Source organism: Pholcus phalangioides, unplaced genomic scaffold (assembly GCF_987345545.1).
Source record: "Pholcus phalangioides strain wild (caught in Gottingen) unplaced genomic scaffold, Ppha-v1.0 ptg000019l_1, whole genome shotgun sequence".
NCBI classification, from domain to species: Eukaryota; Metazoa; Arthropoda; class Arachnida; order Araneae; family Pholcidae; genus Pholcus; species Pholcus phalangioides.
Window position 1 is genome coordinate 11,229,873 of NW_028301612.1, and position 16,935 is coordinate 11,246,807.

General features: G+C 52.7%; 13 non-coding genes across 13 annotated transcripts; all 13 read left to right on the forward strand.

Moving 5' to 3' along the window:
- Positions 1-1,074: 1,074 nt before the first annotated feature.
- Positions 1,075-1,264, forward strand: LOC149071347 (U2 spliceosomal RNA). The gene has a single exon (XR_016194931.1). It is a non-coding gene; the product is annotated as a U2 spliceosomal RNA (small nuclear RNA).
- Positions 1,265-1,780: 516 nt separating this feature from the next.
- On the forward strand, positions 1,781-1,972 carry LOC149071348 (U2 spliceosomal RNA). The gene has a single exon (XR_016194785.1). It is a non-coding gene; the product is annotated as a U2 spliceosomal RNA (small nuclear RNA).
- A 514-nt stretch (positions 1,973-2,486) lies between these two features.
- On the forward strand, positions 2,487-2,678 carry LOC149071349 (U2 spliceosomal RNA). Its single transcript, XR_016194786.1, has one exon. It is a non-coding gene; the product is annotated as a U2 spliceosomal RNA (small nuclear RNA).
- Positions 2,679-3,194: 516 nt separating this feature from the next.
- On the forward strand, positions 3,195-3,386 carry LOC149071350 (U2 spliceosomal RNA). The gene has a single exon (XR_016194787.1). It is a non-coding gene; the product is annotated as a U2 spliceosomal RNA (small nuclear RNA).
- A 514-nt stretch (positions 3,387-3,900) lies between these two features.
- LOC149071351 (U2 spliceosomal RNA) lies at positions 3,901-4,092 on the forward strand. Its single transcript, XR_016194788.1, has one exon. It is a non-coding gene; the product is annotated as a U2 spliceosomal RNA (small nuclear RNA).
- Positions 4,093-4,607: 515 nt separating this feature from the next.
- Positions 4,608-4,799, forward strand: LOC149071352 (U2 spliceosomal RNA). Its single transcript, XR_016194789.1, has one exon. It is a non-coding gene; the product is annotated as a U2 spliceosomal RNA (small nuclear RNA).
- Positions 4,800-11,919: 7,120 nt separating this feature from the next.
- On the forward strand, positions 11,920-12,109 carry LOC149071353 (U2 spliceosomal RNA). The gene has a single exon (XR_016194932.1). It is a non-coding gene; the product is annotated as a U2 spliceosomal RNA (small nuclear RNA).
- Positions 12,110-12,624: 515 nt separating this feature from the next.
- On the forward strand, positions 12,625-12,816 carry LOC149071354 (U2 spliceosomal RNA). The gene has a single exon (XR_016194790.1). It is a non-coding gene; the product is annotated as a U2 spliceosomal RNA (small nuclear RNA).
- Positions 12,817-13,332: 516 nt separating this feature from the next.
- LOC149071355 (U2 spliceosomal RNA) lies at positions 13,333-13,524 on the forward strand. The gene has a single exon (XR_016194792.1). It is a non-coding gene; the product is annotated as a U2 spliceosomal RNA (small nuclear RNA).
- Positions 13,525-14,037: 513 nt separating this feature from the next.
- LOC149071356 (U2 spliceosomal RNA) lies at positions 14,038-14,229 on the forward strand. Its single transcript, XR_016194793.1, has one exon. It is a non-coding gene; the product is annotated as a U2 spliceosomal RNA (small nuclear RNA).
- A 516-nt stretch (positions 14,230-14,745) lies between these two features.
- On the forward strand, positions 14,746-14,937 carry LOC149071357 (U2 spliceosomal RNA). The gene has a single exon (XR_016194794.1). It is a non-coding gene; the product is annotated as a U2 spliceosomal RNA (small nuclear RNA).
- Positions 14,938-15,451: 514 nt separating this feature from the next.
- On the forward strand, positions 15,452-15,643 carry LOC149071358 (U2 spliceosomal RNA). The gene has a single exon (XR_016194795.1). It is a non-coding gene; the product is annotated as a U2 spliceosomal RNA (small nuclear RNA).
- A 517-nt stretch (positions 15,644-16,160) lies between these two features.
- Positions 16,161-16,352, forward strand: LOC149071359 (U2 spliceosomal RNA). The gene has a single exon (XR_016194796.1). It is a non-coding gene; the product is annotated as a U2 spliceosomal RNA (small nuclear RNA).
- The last annotated feature ends 583 nt before the right edge of the window (positions 16,353-16,935 follow it).

The following is a 16,935-nucleotide window of genomic DNA, read 5'->3' on the forward strand; positions in this document are numbered from 1 at the left end:
GAGAAGAGGTGCCGGAAATGTGGGTACCAGCTAGAGACGCTCCCGCATGTAGTGGACCACTGCATGGCCTTCAGTCCGCTTCTAACGGCGAGACATAACAACATTGTGGAGAGGGTCAAGAAAGCGGCGAGTGGCAGGTGGGAGGTCCTGGCGGAGAACCAGCCGATCATGGGTTCCACGCTCCGTCCAGACCTCATCCTCCGAAAAGACAACTCCATCCTGGTGTTGGATGTAACAGTGCCATTTGAGAACGGCCCGGACGCCTTTGCCGTGGCAAGGCAGGCGAAGGAGGAAAAGTACCGCCCCATCGTAAACCTTCTAAAGGAGCGATACTCCGACGTTCGTTTTGGTGCCATCGTCGTGGGAGCGCTTGGGTCCTGGGACCCATCCAATGACCGGCTGATAGCCCGCCTGTGCTCACGTAAATACTCTAACCTCATGAAAAAACTGGTGGTGAGTGACACAATCGCGGCTACGAGGGACATCTACATAGAATTTATCTCGGGAGTGCGTCAGTCAGCTGGAAGAACCATTCAAACCATGCACCACCGTCTCCAAACCCCCGGCACAGGCCCACAGACGTCAAATGCGGTTCAACGACAGTCGCGATAAACCAAGTCATGCCCTCCAGAGCCACCCTCCGGAACGGACAGAGACTAATAAGACACTGACACTGGTCATCGACGAACGTGTGGTCATTGAAGTCGATACAGCCAACCTCTTCCCCCCCCCCTGTATACAATGTCCCCCCTCGATAACGTGCGCCGCAACTAACTCCCATGTATATAATGTTCCCCCCGCTTTCATGCTTGTACAGAATGTGACGCAACTAGATATGTATAGAATGTGACGCAACTAAATATGTATAGAATGTGACGCAACTAAATATGTATAGAATGTGACGCAACTAAATATGTATAGAATGTGACGCAACTAATATGTATAGAATGTGACGCAACTAAATATGTATAGAATGTACCGTCATCCGAATGATTATCTGGATCCAAAGCCTGTCTGAATGATATCGAATTCCCTTGTACAGGATGAAGTTGAGTCCCATATCGGGCAGTGTAAATAATTTTCTCAAAACATGAATAAATGCTTTTTATACTCTGTTCTTATCAGCTTAATATCTGGTACGTCTCCTACATGGGGACAAGATATTAAACTTATTTTTGGAACAGGGCGGAGTGCTTTCAGCTTGCTGAACCTCTGCCGCGGGTCCTCTCGATATTGCACTACCTTCGAGTTGGGCCCATCCTCATGAAATCAAGTAGACTCTGTGTTTTATTCATAATTTCGCAATAATCATACATTACCGGGGCGAAATAGACCGATTTGAAAGCGGTCGACGGAAAATTAAGGCCCGGCGCACGACCCTGGGACTTTTTTTTTTATTAAGGAGACGACGTGGATGCCACGTCCTTGTGAGGACGGGTCCACGCCGGTCGTTTCCTCGTTGTGCTGTGCGCTTCCGAAATGCTGCCGCGGGTCCCCTCGACGTCTCTCCCGTTCCTGGGTGCCCCCCCCCCCCCTTCTAGATCGAGAATGCAAGTAGATATTGGTCTCGCGTCGACATCTAGCGGTCGAACGTGCAACCCGGACGGAACGGCGCCCCGGGAGCCCAGGATACGTCGCACCTGAAAGCAACATCTGGTCGACAAGAAGTCGTCTCGTCTTCAAAATACGATCGAGTCTTCCGACGCTATTAAAACAGACCCCAGCCAGGACATTAATTATAGTTAATTGTGATCAAATTTTAATTCGCGTCTATCCCGTTATCGCTTCTCGGCCTTTTGGCTAAGATCAAAGTGTAGTATCTGTTCTTATCAGCTTAATATCTGGTACGTCTCCTACATGGGGACAAGATATTAAACTTATTTTTGGAACAGGGCGGAGTGCTTTCAGCTTGCTGAACCTCTGCCGCGGGTCCTCTCGATATTGCACTACCTTCGAGTTGGGCCCATCCTCATGAAATCAAGTAGACTCTGTGTTTTATTCATAATTTCGCAATAATCATACATTACCGGGGCGAAATAGACCGATTTGAAAGCGGTCGACGGAAAATTAAGGCCCGGCGCACGACCCTGGGACTTTTTTTTTTATTAAGGAGACGACGTGGATGCCACGTCCTTGTGAGGACGGGTCCACGCCGGTCGTTTCCTCGTTGTGCTGTGCGCTTCCGAAATGCTGCCGCGGGTCCCCTCGACGTCTCTCCCGTTCCTGGGTGCCCCCCCCCCCTTCTAGATCGAGAATGCAAGTAGATATTGGTCTCGCGTCGACATCTAGCGGTCGAACGTGCAACCCGGACGGAACGGCGCCCCGGGAGCCCAGGATACGTCGCACCTGAAAGCAACATCTGGTCGACAAGAAGTCGTCTCGTCTTCAAAATACGATCGAGTCTTCCGACGCTATTAAAACAGACCCCAGCCAGGACATTAATTATAGTTAATTGTGATCAAATTTTAATTCGCGTCTATCCCGTTATCGCTTCTCGGCCTTTTGGCTAAGATCAAAGTGTAGTATCTGTTCTTATCAGCTTAATATCTGGTACGTCTCCTACATGGGGACAAGATATTAAACTTATTTTTGGAACAGGGCGGAGTGCTTTCAGCTTGCTGAACCTCTGCCGCGGGTCCTCTCGATATTGCACTACCTTCGAGTTGGGCCCATCCTCATGAAATCAAGTAGACTCTGTGTTTTATTCATAATTTCGCAATAATCATACATTACCGGGGCGAAATAGACCGATTTGAAAGCGGTCGACGGAAAATTAAGGCCCGGCGCACGACCCTGGGACTTTTTTTTTTATTAAGGAGACGACGTGGATGCCACGTCCTTGTGAGGACGGGTCCACGCCGGTCGTTTCCTCGTTGTGCTGTGCGCTTCCGAAATGCTGCCGCGGGTCCCCTCGACGTCTCTCCCGTTCCTGGGTGCCCCCCCCCCCCCTTCTAGATCGAGAATGCAAGTAGATATTGGTCTCGCGTCGACATCTAGCGGTCGAACGTGCAACCCGGACGGAACGGCGCCCCGGGAGCCCAGGATACGTCGCACCTGAAAGCAACATCTGGTCGACAAGAAGTCGTCTCGTCTTCAAAATACGATCGAGTCTTCCGACGCTATTAAAACAGACCCCAGCCAGGACATTAATTATAGTTAATTGTGATCAAATTTTAATTCGCGTCTATCCCGTTATCGCTTCTCGGCCTTTTGGCTAAGATCAAAGTGTAGTATCTGTTCTTATCAGCTTAATATCTGGTACGTCTCCTACATGGGGACAAGATATTAAACTTATTTTTGGAACAGGGCGGAGTGCTTTCAGCTTGCTGAACCTCTGCCGCGGGTCCTCTCGATATTGCACTACCTTCGAGTTGGGCCCATCCTCATGAAATCAAGTAGACTCTGTGTTTTATTCATAATTTCGCAATAATCATACATTACCGGGGCGAAATAGACCGATTTGAAAGCGGTCGACGGAAAATTAAGGCCCGGCGCACGACCCTGGGACTTTTTTTTTTATTAAGGAGACGACGTGGATGCCACGTCCTTGTGAGGACGGGTCCACGCCGGTCGTTTCCTCGTTGTGCTGTGCGCTTCCGAAATGCTGCCGCGGGTCCCCTCGACGTCTCTCCCGTTCCTGGGTGCCCCCCCCCCCTTCTAGATCGAGAATGCAAGTAGATATTGGTCTCGCGTCGACATCTAGCGGTCGAACGTGCAACCCGGACGGAACGGCGCCCCGGGAGCCCAGGATACGTCGCACCTGAAAGCAACATCTGGTCGACAAGAAGTCGTCTCGTCTTCAAAATACGATCGAGTCTTCCGACGCTATTAAAACAGACCCCAGCCAGGACATTAATTATAGTTAATTGTGATCAAATTTTAATTCGCGTCTATCCCGTTATCGCTTCTCGGCCTTTTGGCTAAGATCAAAGTGTAGTATCTGTTCTTATCAGCTTAATATCTGGTACGTCTCCTACATGGGGACAAGATATTAAACTTATTTTTGGAACAGGGCGGAGTGCTTTCAGCTTGCTGAACCTCTGCCGCGGGTCCTCTCGATATTGCACTACCTTCGAGTTGGGCCCATCCTCATGAAATCAAGTAGACTCTGTGTTTTATTCATAATTTCGCAATAATCATACATTACCGGGGCGAAATAGACCGATTTGAAAGCGGTCGACGGAAAATTAAGGCCCGGCGCACGACCCTGGGACTTAGTTTTTTATTAAGGAGACGACGTGGATGCCACGTCCTTGTGAGGACGGGTCCACGCCGGTCGTTTCCTCGTTGTGCTGTGCGCTTCCGAAATGCTGCCGCGGGTCCCCTCGACGTCTCTCCCGTTCCTGGGTGCCCCCCCCCCCCTTCTAGATCGAGAATGCAAGTAGATATTGGTCTCGCGTCGACATCTAGCGGTCGAACGTGCAACCCGGACGGAACGGCGCCCCGGGAGCCCAGGATACGTCGCACCTGAAAGCAACATCTGGTCGACAAGAAGTCGTCTCGTCTTCAAAATACGATCGAGTCTTCCGACGCTATTAAAACAGACCCCAGCCAGGACATTAATTATAGTTAATTGTGATCAAATTTTAATTCGCGTCTATCCCGTTATCGCTTCTCGGCCTTTTGGCTAAGATCAAAGTGTAGTATCTGTTCTTATCAGCTTAATATCTGGTACGTCTCCTACATGGGGACAAGATATTAAACTTATTTTTGGAACAGGGCGGAGTGCTTTCAGCTTGCTGAACCTCTGCCGCGGGTCCTCTCGATATTGCACTACCTTCGAGTTGGGCCCATCCTCATGAAATCAAGTAGACTCTGTGTTTTATTCATAATTTCGCAATAATCATACATTACCGGGGCGAAATAGACCGATTTGAAAGCGGTCGACGGAAAATTAAGGCCCGGCGCACGACCCTGGGACTTAGTTTTTTATTAAGGAGACGACGTGGATGCCACGTCCTTGTGAGGACGGGTCCACGCCGGTCGTTTCCTCGTTGTGCTGTGCGCTTCCGAAATGCTGCCGCGGGTCCCCTCGACGTCTCTCCCGTTCCTGGGTGCCCCCCCCCCCCCTTCTAGATCGAGAATGCAAGTAGATATTGGTCTCGCGTCGACATCTAGCGGTCGAACGTGCAACCCGGACGGAACGGCGCCCCGGGAGCCCAGGATACGTCGCACCTGAAAGCAACATCTGGTCGACAAGAAGTCGTCTCGTCTTCAAAATACGATCGAGTCTTCCGACGCTATTAAAACAGACCCCAGCCAGGACATTAATTATAGTTAATTGTGATCAAATTTTAATTCGCGTCTATCCCGTTATCGCTTCTCGGCCTTTTGGCTAAGATCAAAGTGTAGTGGTTGTGATTGCCTAGGATCTTACCAGGAGAAGAGGTATCTGCCAGCGAAGTTCGACGGTGCTCCATCCAACATCTGATGTGCCACGCCCCATCGAAGTTCTGCCGCGGGTCCTCTAGCATCCGAAGCCAAGCCGATTCCTGCTCCACAGCGATGTCCGGCTAAAGGAAGACGAAGGCGTGCCTGAAACATGACCTGGTTGGCGGCTGATGACTCGTGACCACCCCTGCTCTCTTCTTCCCCCACTCCTCGTCGTGATCCCGGGAAAGGCATCTGTCACATCTCAGGCATTTCGGCCTAGCCGTCGTCCTTGGACCCTCGCCTCATTATATGGTTGGGCCTTGGGCGTGCGGTCAGCGGAAGTGCCTGTTAGCCAATCGGTGGTGTGGCAGTGTTCGGGTCAGCCTCGGAGCTTTGGCTACGCCTGGCGGACTGACTTGACACCTTTCCCTCGCGGGGCTGCCCCACATCCATAACTTGGGTTCGTCAGGATGACCTCTCGGGGTCGCTTGATGAATTCGGGTCTATGCATGATGCCCACTCGTGTTTCCCTCCCTCCCCTCCCTTTCTCGAGGCCTCTTAAAGGTCCTCAACTTCTTTCTCTCGGGACCTCTTAAAGTGTCCCACCCCCTGGTCTAGCGAGACCTATTAAAGGTCTCAACTCTCCCTGGGTTCTCGCGAGACCTCCTAAAGGTTCTCTTTCCCTGTGGGTTTGGTTCACGTGGGACCTCTTAAAGGTCTCTTCCCGCGGGGTTGGTAACCGTGGGACCTCTTCAAGGGCTCACAATCCTGGGACTTCGCGTGGCCTCTTCAGGGCTCCCCTCGTCGGGCAGAGTCCGCCAAATTGTGGAGTTGGTGAACTTTTGACATTAGCTCCAGGGTTTGGCGAGGTCTGTCCACCGAGAGTTGGAGCTCCCAAGGGGACTAGTGGGATCTTCCCCCCCCGGGTTTTTAAGAGCCCCTTAAGGGCTCATCCCCCCCCCCCGGGCTAGGTGGGACCTCCTAAAGGTCCCCCCCATTGGTATCAAGGTTCCTCTTAAAGGTTCCACAGCCCTAATGGAGTCTCCTAAAGTTCTCCAACCCCCACCAATGGGTCTAGCAAGGCTCTTAAAGCCTCTCTATCTCCCCTGCCCTGGTCACGGGCATTGGCTGCGGACTGGGTCGTGCGTAAGGCGTGCCTAAGCTGTCAGCCTGGATTTCGCCCTGAACGCCAATCGTCGAAGTGGTTCACGCAAAAGTAGGTAGTGGTTGATTGTTGCTAACGGTCCTAACACTAACCTGACTAACACCTAACCTGCAACAATGCCAAGAAGCCTACGGAGTGGGAAAATGCTGCGGACGCCAGGGTCTGCCCGTCGGATCAGCAGTGATGGCCGTGTTGCCGACGACTCTGAACTGTTCCCAGCATCATATGCTCTGTTCGAATCTCCAGAGAAAGTGAGGGCACACCTGGACTCTCCTCTGCCGCCTACGTCCGCCGAATCCAGCACAAGAGGCGATGCTGTCAACGAAAGCGATAGCTCACTGAGCGTCGAATCGGTAGGTCGCCTGACCATCGATATGGACGCAGTGGACCCGGTTAACAACACAGCATTCCAGTACTCACCGGATCGGGGAAACGACAGGGATAATGCCATCAAGGGAACGGAGGTACAAGAAGCGGAAAACAGCAGTTCCTTCAACCTACACTACACAGCGGATGAGACCACAGTGGTGAGCGCATCGCCTGTCTCAACCAAAGGGCGAACGCCGGATCGGTGTTCTGCAGTAAACGGAGAGAATGGTTCGCTCGAATCATCAGGCGCTTCCCCGGAACCCGCGCGGCCCGCTGCAGGCCTCGAACGGGACCTGTTCCTGTCAGCTGACTCGTCGCTGGTAAGCGTGTCGGAGGAGTCGGTTCTCGCCGCGGTCACCATCTTGGAAGAGCCCTTCCATTCAAGTAGGAGCTTGACGCGCAATCTGACGCCTGAAAACTCCACAGAAGGAAGTGACAACAGGACGAGACTGCGTGCCGGGCCCTCACCTGCCGGCGAGTCATGTACGGATCCCTCACCAACCAGTGTCGCGTCGACGTCCTCTCTACACAGCGATGCTGCGACGCAGACAGACAGGCCACGCCGGCTCAGGAAGAAGAAGAAGAGGAGGAGGAAGTTAAGGAAGAGGTCCGCAGTGAGAGCACCGGTCCTCATAGTTGCGGGCACATCGCGAATGCCAGAACCCCCTGCCCCATCGCAGTCGAGCGTGCTCCCGCTTGCCCACAGAACAAAGAAGGCGCTACAGACACAGGGCAACCTTCCAGTTCCGGAGAGTCAGCCGGATCAGCAACCACCGCCGTCGCCAGGTACGAATACCGTGGTGCCGGAGACACAGGGGGCGTTCACAAGACAGTCGGATGAGAGCCGTGAGGAGGCCGAAGATCGGATACCACGGTTTCCCCCTGGGACGGTTTCGCGAGTCGATGCCGGCCACCCTGCACTCCTGCCCACCCTGGGCGGGGACAGACCTTGCACCGGATCGCCGGAGCCCTGCTCGCGTGAGGTGATCGACAGCCAGGAAGCGGAGGTAAATGGAATCACCCAACCACCCCCCGCCACGGGGCCAACATCTCAGCAAAGCAACAGGGGACCTGGGGCGCAGGCAACGCGACCGGCCTGTCCAATGAGGGATGGTCGACCCTGCGAGATTATACGCAACGTATTTCACATGGCGTTCCCAGTGCCCCGGCCTTTGGCATGCCCGGAGGAGGGCTGTGACAAGAAGTTCCAGGCGGTAGCCTGGACTGCAATGAAACAGTCACTTCTTCGTCACTTGTTCGCGGACCACAGGATAGACATAGAGTCATCAAGGTTCTGGTGTTCCACGTGCAGGGGTGTGGTGAAAAAAAGGTGCGTACAGAACCACCCTTGCCTACGGGATCGCCCGCTCCTCTGCCAGACAGAAGCCGCGCTACAACACAGGTGCAGTGAATGTGCAGCGGCATTCGCCAATCGAGAGGGATTGAAAAACCACAGGCGGCAAAAACATCCGCGTAACGCCAGGCGATACCAAGGTCCGCTGACATCTCAACACCAGGAGCAGCGGGGCGAAGTGCCAACAAGAGCGACCCTACAACCACAGCTGGCTTCTCGAGCCAACGCGAACAGTAGGCGACCAGCGGTGCCTAACCCGTCTGCCACAAGTCCACCTAGCGACGCAGTCGGCCACTTCACGCCGTCGCCGAGTCAACCGGCGGAGTACTCGCCCATCGTGGTGGACGACCCGGACGACCAGCTCACAGAGGGGCCAATAGCGGGGGAGACAAGTGGAGGTCTGCAGCCGCCCCCGACGGTCGACCCACAGGAGGAGAACTCGCCGTCCGGCCCATTCATTCCTGTCCTGCGGGAAGCTGTAGCGGGATTGAACAACTGGAATTGGCAGTCCTTCGCGGACCTGGTGGAGGAGTTTACGGTGTTCGCGCAGAGCCATGTGAAGCTGCCCGAGGTTCGGAGCCGCGCGGGCCCAAGTAGGGCGATAAACCCCAACAACCACCGGGATATCCAGAGGCTGTACCACAGGAATCGTCGCCAAGCCGTCAAGAAGATCCTGGGGGCCGACTCAGCGCGCTGTACTCTCCCACTCCAGGTAATTGTCGACAAATTCCAGTCGCAGAGGACGTTTGATGGAGACTCGCTCGCGTCCATTGACCACCCGAACCCAGCGCCGACGCCGATGGATCTCAACCCATTCACAGCGGAAGAAGTGCTCCTGAGGCTAAAAAGGGCTGAGAACTCAGCACCCGGGCCGGACAGACTAACGTATAGGCACTGGCGGGGAGTTGACCCAGACGCAAAGGCCCTAACAGCAATATTCAACGGCTGTTTGAGGGCGCGGAGGATCCCAGACAGCTGGAAGAAATCACGCACAATATTGGTGCCAAAGGGAGGGGATCCGAACCAGATTAATAATTGGAGACCGATCGCGCTGACGGCGACGATCTATAAGTTGTTTACAGGATGCATAGGGAGAAGATTGACCGCTTGGATGGAGGAGCACAACATCCTATCGCCGTCCCAGAAGGGATTCCTCCACCAGGACGGGGTCTTCGAAAATAACTTCATCCTCGAGCAGCGGACTCAGCTGGCGAGAAGGTCGAGGAAGGAAATTTGTTACATGTCGCTCGACGTGTCCAATGCTTTCGGCTCGATCCCTCACCGTACAATGTGGCACATGATAGAGAAGGCCGGTGCCGGCACGCCGTTCCTGCAATTAGTGAAGAATATTTACGCAGGCGCTACAACAAGCTACATCTCGGACGGGGGTAACTCGGAGGATCTCCCGATGTCCCAAGGCGTGCGACAGGGATGTCCGCTAAGTGGTCCCCTCTTCAATCTAACGGTGGACCCCATCCTCCGGGCAGTGCAGCGTGATGATCCCGTCCACAACACTCTGGCCTACGCTGACGATATACTGCTACTAGCGGATAGCCCCTCAGCCTTGCAACAGCACACCGACACTGCATGCAGGGTAGCGGCGCAGCTAGGCTTGGCAATGAACCCAAGCAAGTGCTTCGCACTACATCTGGGTCACTCACCGGCCGGGTGCAGGAACACGATCTTCACGGTCAATGGTCAGCCCGCTACCACAATCACGGATGGCTGCCACCGTAAGTTTCTGGGGAAGCCGGTGGGCTTCAAGCTTCTCCCGGACGAGAGCTCGCTGGACCGGTGCATACAGGTGGGGAAGGACCTACTGTCATCGTGCCTCGCTCCCTGGCAGAGGATCGACGCGGTAAAGTCGTTCTTCTTCCCTTCGATCCAGTTTGCACTCAGGACGGACCAGAGAAGGAAAGTCGATTGGCGGAAAGTTGATGAGTCACTCCGCCCGTTGGTAAAGAACACACTCTCTCTCCCTGCTCGAGCGGCAAATGCGTACTTGCATGGGGACGCAAAGAAGGGCCTCTTTGGAATACCGGAAGCGTCAATCGATGCCAACATCGCTGAAATCGACGCGGCCTTCAAGCTGCTTACGTCAAAGGATGACATAGTAAGGTCTGCGGCGTGGGAGGACCTACGAAGTTTCGTGGCAGCATGTCTGAGGAAGGAGTCGCCGTCAATGGCCGAAATCAACGGCTACTTATCCAGGTCTTCGGCGAGGCAGATATCCCAGCCAACTACGTCAGTGTGGTCCAGGGCAAGGATGGCCGCCGATCACCTGAAGTTGGAATGGGAGCTAACAGAGGATCAACAGGTGGCGGTGAAAATAGACGACACGACGGTGTCCGACAGAAGGGCGGTATTTAGATCGCTCCACCAAGTGGTCAGGCAACGCCACACCGACGAATTAGCCTCCATGCCACACCAAGGCAAGACGTGGCATTGCTACGGGAAGGCAAGGCCGTCGTCTCACTTCCACCGTGAAGGGTCGTTTACCCGTTTCGCGGACTGGAGGTTCGTGCATAGGGCCCGCCTCGGGCTGGTGCCCCTCAACGGCTACAGGCACGGGGGTGATCCGTCGGAGAAGAGGTGCCGGAAATGTGGGTACCAGCTAGAGACGCTCCCGCATGTAGTGGACCACTGCATGGCCTTCAGTCCGCTTCTAACGGCGAGACATAACAACATTGTGGAGAGGGTCAAGAAAGCGGCGAGTGGCAGGTGGGAGGTCCTGGCGGAGAACCAGCCGATCATGGGTTCCACGCTCCGTCCAGACCTCATCCTCCGAAAAGACAACTCCATCCTGGTGTTGGATGTAACAGTGCCATTTGAGAACGGCCCGGACGCCTTTGCCGTGGCAAGGCAGGCGAAGGAGGAAAAGTACCGCCCCATCGTAAACCTTCTAAAGGAGCGATACTCCGACGTTCGTTTTGGTGCCATCGTCGTGGGAGCGCTTGGGTCCTGGGACCCATCCAATGACCGGCTGATAGCCCGCCTGTGCTCACGTAAATACTCTAACCTCATGAAAAAACTGGTGGTGAGTGACACAATCGCGGCTACGAGGGACATCTACATAGAATTTATCTCGGGAGTGCGTCAGTCAGCTGGAAGAACCATTCAAACCATGCACCACCGTCTCCAAACCCCCGGCACAGGCCCACAGACGTCAAATGCGGTTCAACGACAGTCGCGATAAACCAAGTCATGCCCTCCAGAGCCACCCTCCGGAACGGACAGAGACTAATAAGACACTGACACTGGTCATCGACGAACGTGTGGTCATTGAAGTCGATACAGCCAACCTCTTCCCCCCCCCCTGTATACAATGTCCCCCCTCGATAACGTGCGCCGCAACTAACTCCCATGTATATAATGTTCCCCCCGCTTTCATGCTTGTACAGAATGTGACGCAACTAGATATGTATAGAATGTGACGCAACTAAATATGTATAGAATGTGACGCAACTAAATATGTATAGAATGTGACGCAACTAAATATGTATAGAATGTGACGCAACTAATATGTATAGAATGTGACGCAACTAAATATGTATAGAATGTACCGTCATCCGAATGATTATCTGGATCCAAAGCCTGTCTGAATGATATCGAATTCCCTTGTACAGGATGAAGTTGAGTCCCATATCGGGCAGTGTAAATAATTTTCTCAAAACATGAATAAATGCTTTTTATACTCTGTTCTTATCAGCTTAATATCTGGTACGTCTCCTACATGGGGACAAGATATTAAACTTATTTTTGGAACAGGGCGGAGTGCTTTCAGCTTGCTGAACCTCTGCCGCGGGTCCTCTCGATATTGCACTACCTTCGAGTTGGGCCCATCCTCATGAAATCAAGTAGACTCTGTGTTTTATTCATAATTTCGCAATAATCATACATTACCGGGGCGAAATAGACCGATTTGAAAGCGGTCGACGGAAAATTAAGGCCCGGCGCACGACCCTGGGACTTAGTTTTTTATTAAGGACACGACGTGGATGCCACGTCCTTGTGAGGACGGGTCCACGCCGGTCGTTTCCTCGTTGTGCTGTGCGCTTCCGAAATGCTGCCGCGGGTCCCCTCGACGTCTCTCCCGTTCCTGGGTGCCCCCCCCCCCCTTCTAGATCGAGAATGCAAGTAGATATTGGTCTCGCGTCGACATCTAGCGGTCGAACGTGCAACCCGGACGGAACGGCGCCCCGGGAGCCCAGGATACGTCGCACCTGAAAGCAACATCTGGTCGACAAGAAGTCGTCTCGTCTTCAAAATACGATCGAGTCTTCCGACGCTATTAAAACAGACCCCAGCCAGGACATTAATTATAGTTAATTGTGATCAAATTTTAATTCGCGTCTATCCCGTTATCGCTTCTCGGCCTTTTGGCTAAGATCAAAGTGTAGTATCTGTTCTTATCAGCTTAATATCTGGTACGTCTCCTACATGGGGACAAGATATTAAACTTATTTTTGGAACAGGGCGGAGTGCTTTCAGCTTGCTGAACCTCTGCCGCGGGTCCTCTCGATATTGCACTACCTTCGAGTTGGGCCCATCCTCATGAAATCAAGTAGACTCTGTGTTTTATTCATAATTTCGCAATAATCATACATTACCGGGGCGAAATAGACCGATTTGAAAGCGGTCGACGGAAAATTAAGGCCCGGCGCACGACCCTGGGACTTTTTTTTTTATTAAGGAGACGACGTGGATGCCACGTCCTTGTGAGGACGGGTCCACGCCGGTCGTTTCCTCGTTGTGCTGTGCGCTTCCGAAATGCTGCCGCGGGTCCCCTCGACGTCTCTCCCGTTCCTGGGTGCCCCCCCCCCCCCTTCTAGATCGAGAATGCAAGTAGATATTGGTCTCGCGTCGACATCTAGCGGTCGAACGTGCAACCCGGACGGAACGGCGCCCCGGGAGCCCAGGATACGTCGCACCTGAAAGCAACATCTGGTCGACAAGAAGTCGTCTCGTCTTCAAAATACGATCGAGTCTTCCGACGCTATTAAAACAGACCCCAGCCAGGACATTAATTATAGTTAATTGTGATCAAATTTTAATTCGCGTCTATCCCGTTATCGCTTCTCGGCCTTTTGGCTAAGATCAAAGTGTAGTATCTGTTCTTATCAGCTTAATATCTGGTACGTCTCCTACATGGGGACAAGATATTAAACTTATTTTTGGAACAGGGCGGAGTGCTTTCAGCTTGCTGAACCTCTGCCGCGGGTCCTCTCGATATTGCACTACCTTCGAGTTGGGCCCATCCTCATGAAATCAAGTAGACTCTGTGTTTTATTCATAATTTCGCAATAATCATACATTACCGGGGCGAAATAGACCGATTTGAAAGCGGTCGACGGAAAATTAAGGCCCGGCGCACGACCCTGGGACTTTTTTTTTTATTAAGGAGACGACGTGGATGCCACGTCCTTGTGAGGACGGGTCCACGCCGGTCGTTTCCTCGTTGTGCTGTGCGCTTCCGAAATGCTGCCGCGGGTCCCCTCGACGTCTCTCCCGTTCCTGGGTGCCCCCCCCCCTTCTAGATCGAGAATGCAAGTAGATATTGGTCTCGCGTCGACATCTAGCGGTCGAACGTGCAACCCGGACGGAACGGCGCCCCGGGAGCCCAGGATACGTCGCACCTGAAAGCAACATCTGGTCGACAAGAAGTCGTCTCGTCTTCAAAATACGATCGAGTCTTCCGACGCTATTAAAACAGACCCCAGCCAGGACATTAATTATAGTTAATTGTGATCAAATTTTAATTCGCGTCTATCCCGTTATCGCTTCTCGGCCTTTTGGCTAAGATCAAAGTGTAGTATCTGTTCTTATCAGCTTAATATCTGGTACGTCTCCTACATGGGGACAAGATATTAAACTTATTTTTGGAACAGGGCGGAGTGCTTTCAGCTTGCTGAACCTCTGCCGCGGGTCCTCTCGATATTGCACTACCTTCGAGTTGGGCCCATCCTCATGAAATCAAGTAGACTCTGTGTTTTATTCATAATTTCGCAATAATCATACATTACCGGGGCGAAATAGACCGATTTGAAAGCGGTCGACGGAAAATTAAGGCCCGGCGCACGACCCTGGGACTTTTTTTTTTATTAAGGAGACGACGTGGATGCCACGTCCTTGTGAGGACGGGTCCACGCCGGTCGTTTCCTCGTTGTGCTGTGCGCTTCCGAAATGCTGCCGCGGGTCCCCTCGACGTCTCTCCCGTTCCTGGGTGCCCCCCCCCCCCCTTCTAGATCGAGAATGCAAGTAGATATTGGTCTCGCGTCGACATCTAGCGGTCGAACGTGCAACCCGGACGGAACGGCGCCCCGGGAGCCCAGGATACGTCGCACCTGAAAGCAACATCTGGTCGACAAGAAGTCGTCTCGTCTTCAAAATACGATCGAGTCTTCCGACGCTATTAAAACAGACCCCAGCCAGGACATTAATTATAGTTAATTGTGATCAAATTTTAATTCGCGTCTATCCCGTTATCGCTTCTCGGCCTTTTGGCTAAGATCAAAGTGTAGTATCTGTTCTTATCAGCTTAATATCTGGTACGTCTCCTACATGGGGACAAGATATTAAACTTATTTTTGGAACAGGGCGGAGTGCTTTCAGCTTGCTGAACCTCTGCCGCGGGTCCTCTCGATATTGCACTACCTTCGAGTTGGGCCCATCCTCATGAAATCAAGTAGACTCTGTGTTTTATTCATAATTTCGCAATAATCATACATTACCGGGGCGAAATAGACCGATTTGAAAGCGGTCGACGGAAAATTAAGGCCCGGCGCACGACCCTGGGACTTTTTTTTTTATTAAGGAGACGACGTGGATGCCACGTCCTTGTGAGGACGGGTCCACGCCGGTCGTTTCCTCGTTGTGCTGTGCGCTTCCGAAATGCTGCCGCGGGTCCCCTCGACGTCTCTCCCGTTCCTGGGTGCCCCCCCCCCCTTCTAGATCGAGAATGCAAGTAGATATTGGTCTCGCGTCGACATCTAGCGGTCGAACGTGCAACCCGGACGGAACGGCGCCCCGGGAGCCCAGGATACGTCGCACCTGAAAGCAACATCTGGTCGACAAGAAGTCGTCTCGTCTTCAAAATACGATCGAGTCTTCCGACGCTATTAAAACAGACCCCAGCCAGGACATTAATTATAGTTAATTGTGATCAAATTTTAATTCGCGTCTATCCCGTTATCGCTTCTCGGCCTTTTGGCTAAGATCAAAGTGTAGTATCTGTTCTTATCAGCTTAATATCTGGTACGTCTCCTACATGGGGACAAGATATTAAACTTATTTTTGGAACAGGGCGGAGTGCTTTCAGCTTGCTGAACCTCTGCCGCGGGTCCTCTCGATATTGCACTACCTTCGAGTTGGGCCCATCCTCATGAAATCAAGTAGACTCTGTGTTTTATTCATAATTTCGCAATAATCATACATTACCGGGGCGAAATAGACCGATTTGAAAGCGGTCGACGGAAAATTAAGGCCCGGCGCACGACCCTGGGACTTAGTTTTTTATTAAGGAGACGACGTGGATGCCACGTCCTTGTGAGGACGGGTCCACGCCGGTCGTTTCCTCGTTGTGCTGTGCGCTTCCGAAATGCTGCCGCGGGTCCCCTCGACGTCTCTCCCGTTCCTGGGTGCCCCCCCCCCCCCCTTCTAGATCGAGAATGCAAGTAGATATTGGTCTCGCGTCGACATCTAGCGGTCGAACGTGCAACCCGGACGGAACGGCGCCCCGGGAGCCCAGGATACGTCGCACCTGAAAGCAACATCTGGTCGACAAGAAGTCGTCTCGTCTTCAAAATACGATCGAGTCTTCCGACGCTATTAAAACAGACCCCAGCCAGGACATTAATTATAGTTAATTGTGATCAAATTTTAATTCGCGTCTATCCCGTTATCGCTTCTCGGCCTTTTGGCTAAGATCAAAGTGTAGTATCTGTTCTTATCAGCTTAATATCTGGTACGTCTCCTACATGGGGACAAGATATTAAACTTATTTTTGGAACAGGGCGGAGTGCTTTCAGCTTGCTGAACCTCTGCCGCGGGTCCTCTCGATATTGCACTACCTTCGAGTTGGGCCCATCCTCATGAAATCAAGTAGACTCTGTGTTTTATTCATAATTTCGCAATAATCATACATTACCGGGGCGAAATAGACCGATTTGAAAGCGGTCGACGGAAAATTAAGGCCCGGCGCACGACCCTGGGACTTAGTTTTTTATTAAGGAGACGACGTGGATGCCACGTCCTTGTGAGGACGGGTCCACGCCGGTCGTTTCCTCGTTGTGCTGTGCGCTTCCGAAATGCTGCCGCGGGTCCCCTCGACGTCTCTCCCGTTCCTGGGTGCCCCCCCCCCCCCTTCTAGATCGAGAATGCAAGTAGATATTGGTCTCGCGTCGACATCTAGCGGTCGAACGTGCAACCCGGACGGAACGGCGCCCCGGGAGCCCAGGATACGTCGCACCTGAAAGCAACATCTGGTCGACAAGAAGTCGTCTCGTCTTCAAAATACGATCGAGTCTTCCGACGCTATTAAAACAGACCCCAGCCAGGACATTAATTATAGTTAATTGTGATCAAATTTTAATTCGCGTCTATCCCGTTATCGCTTCTCGGCCTTTTGGCTAAGATCAAAGTGTAGTAAGTGATCTTGCCAAGGATCTTGCCAGGA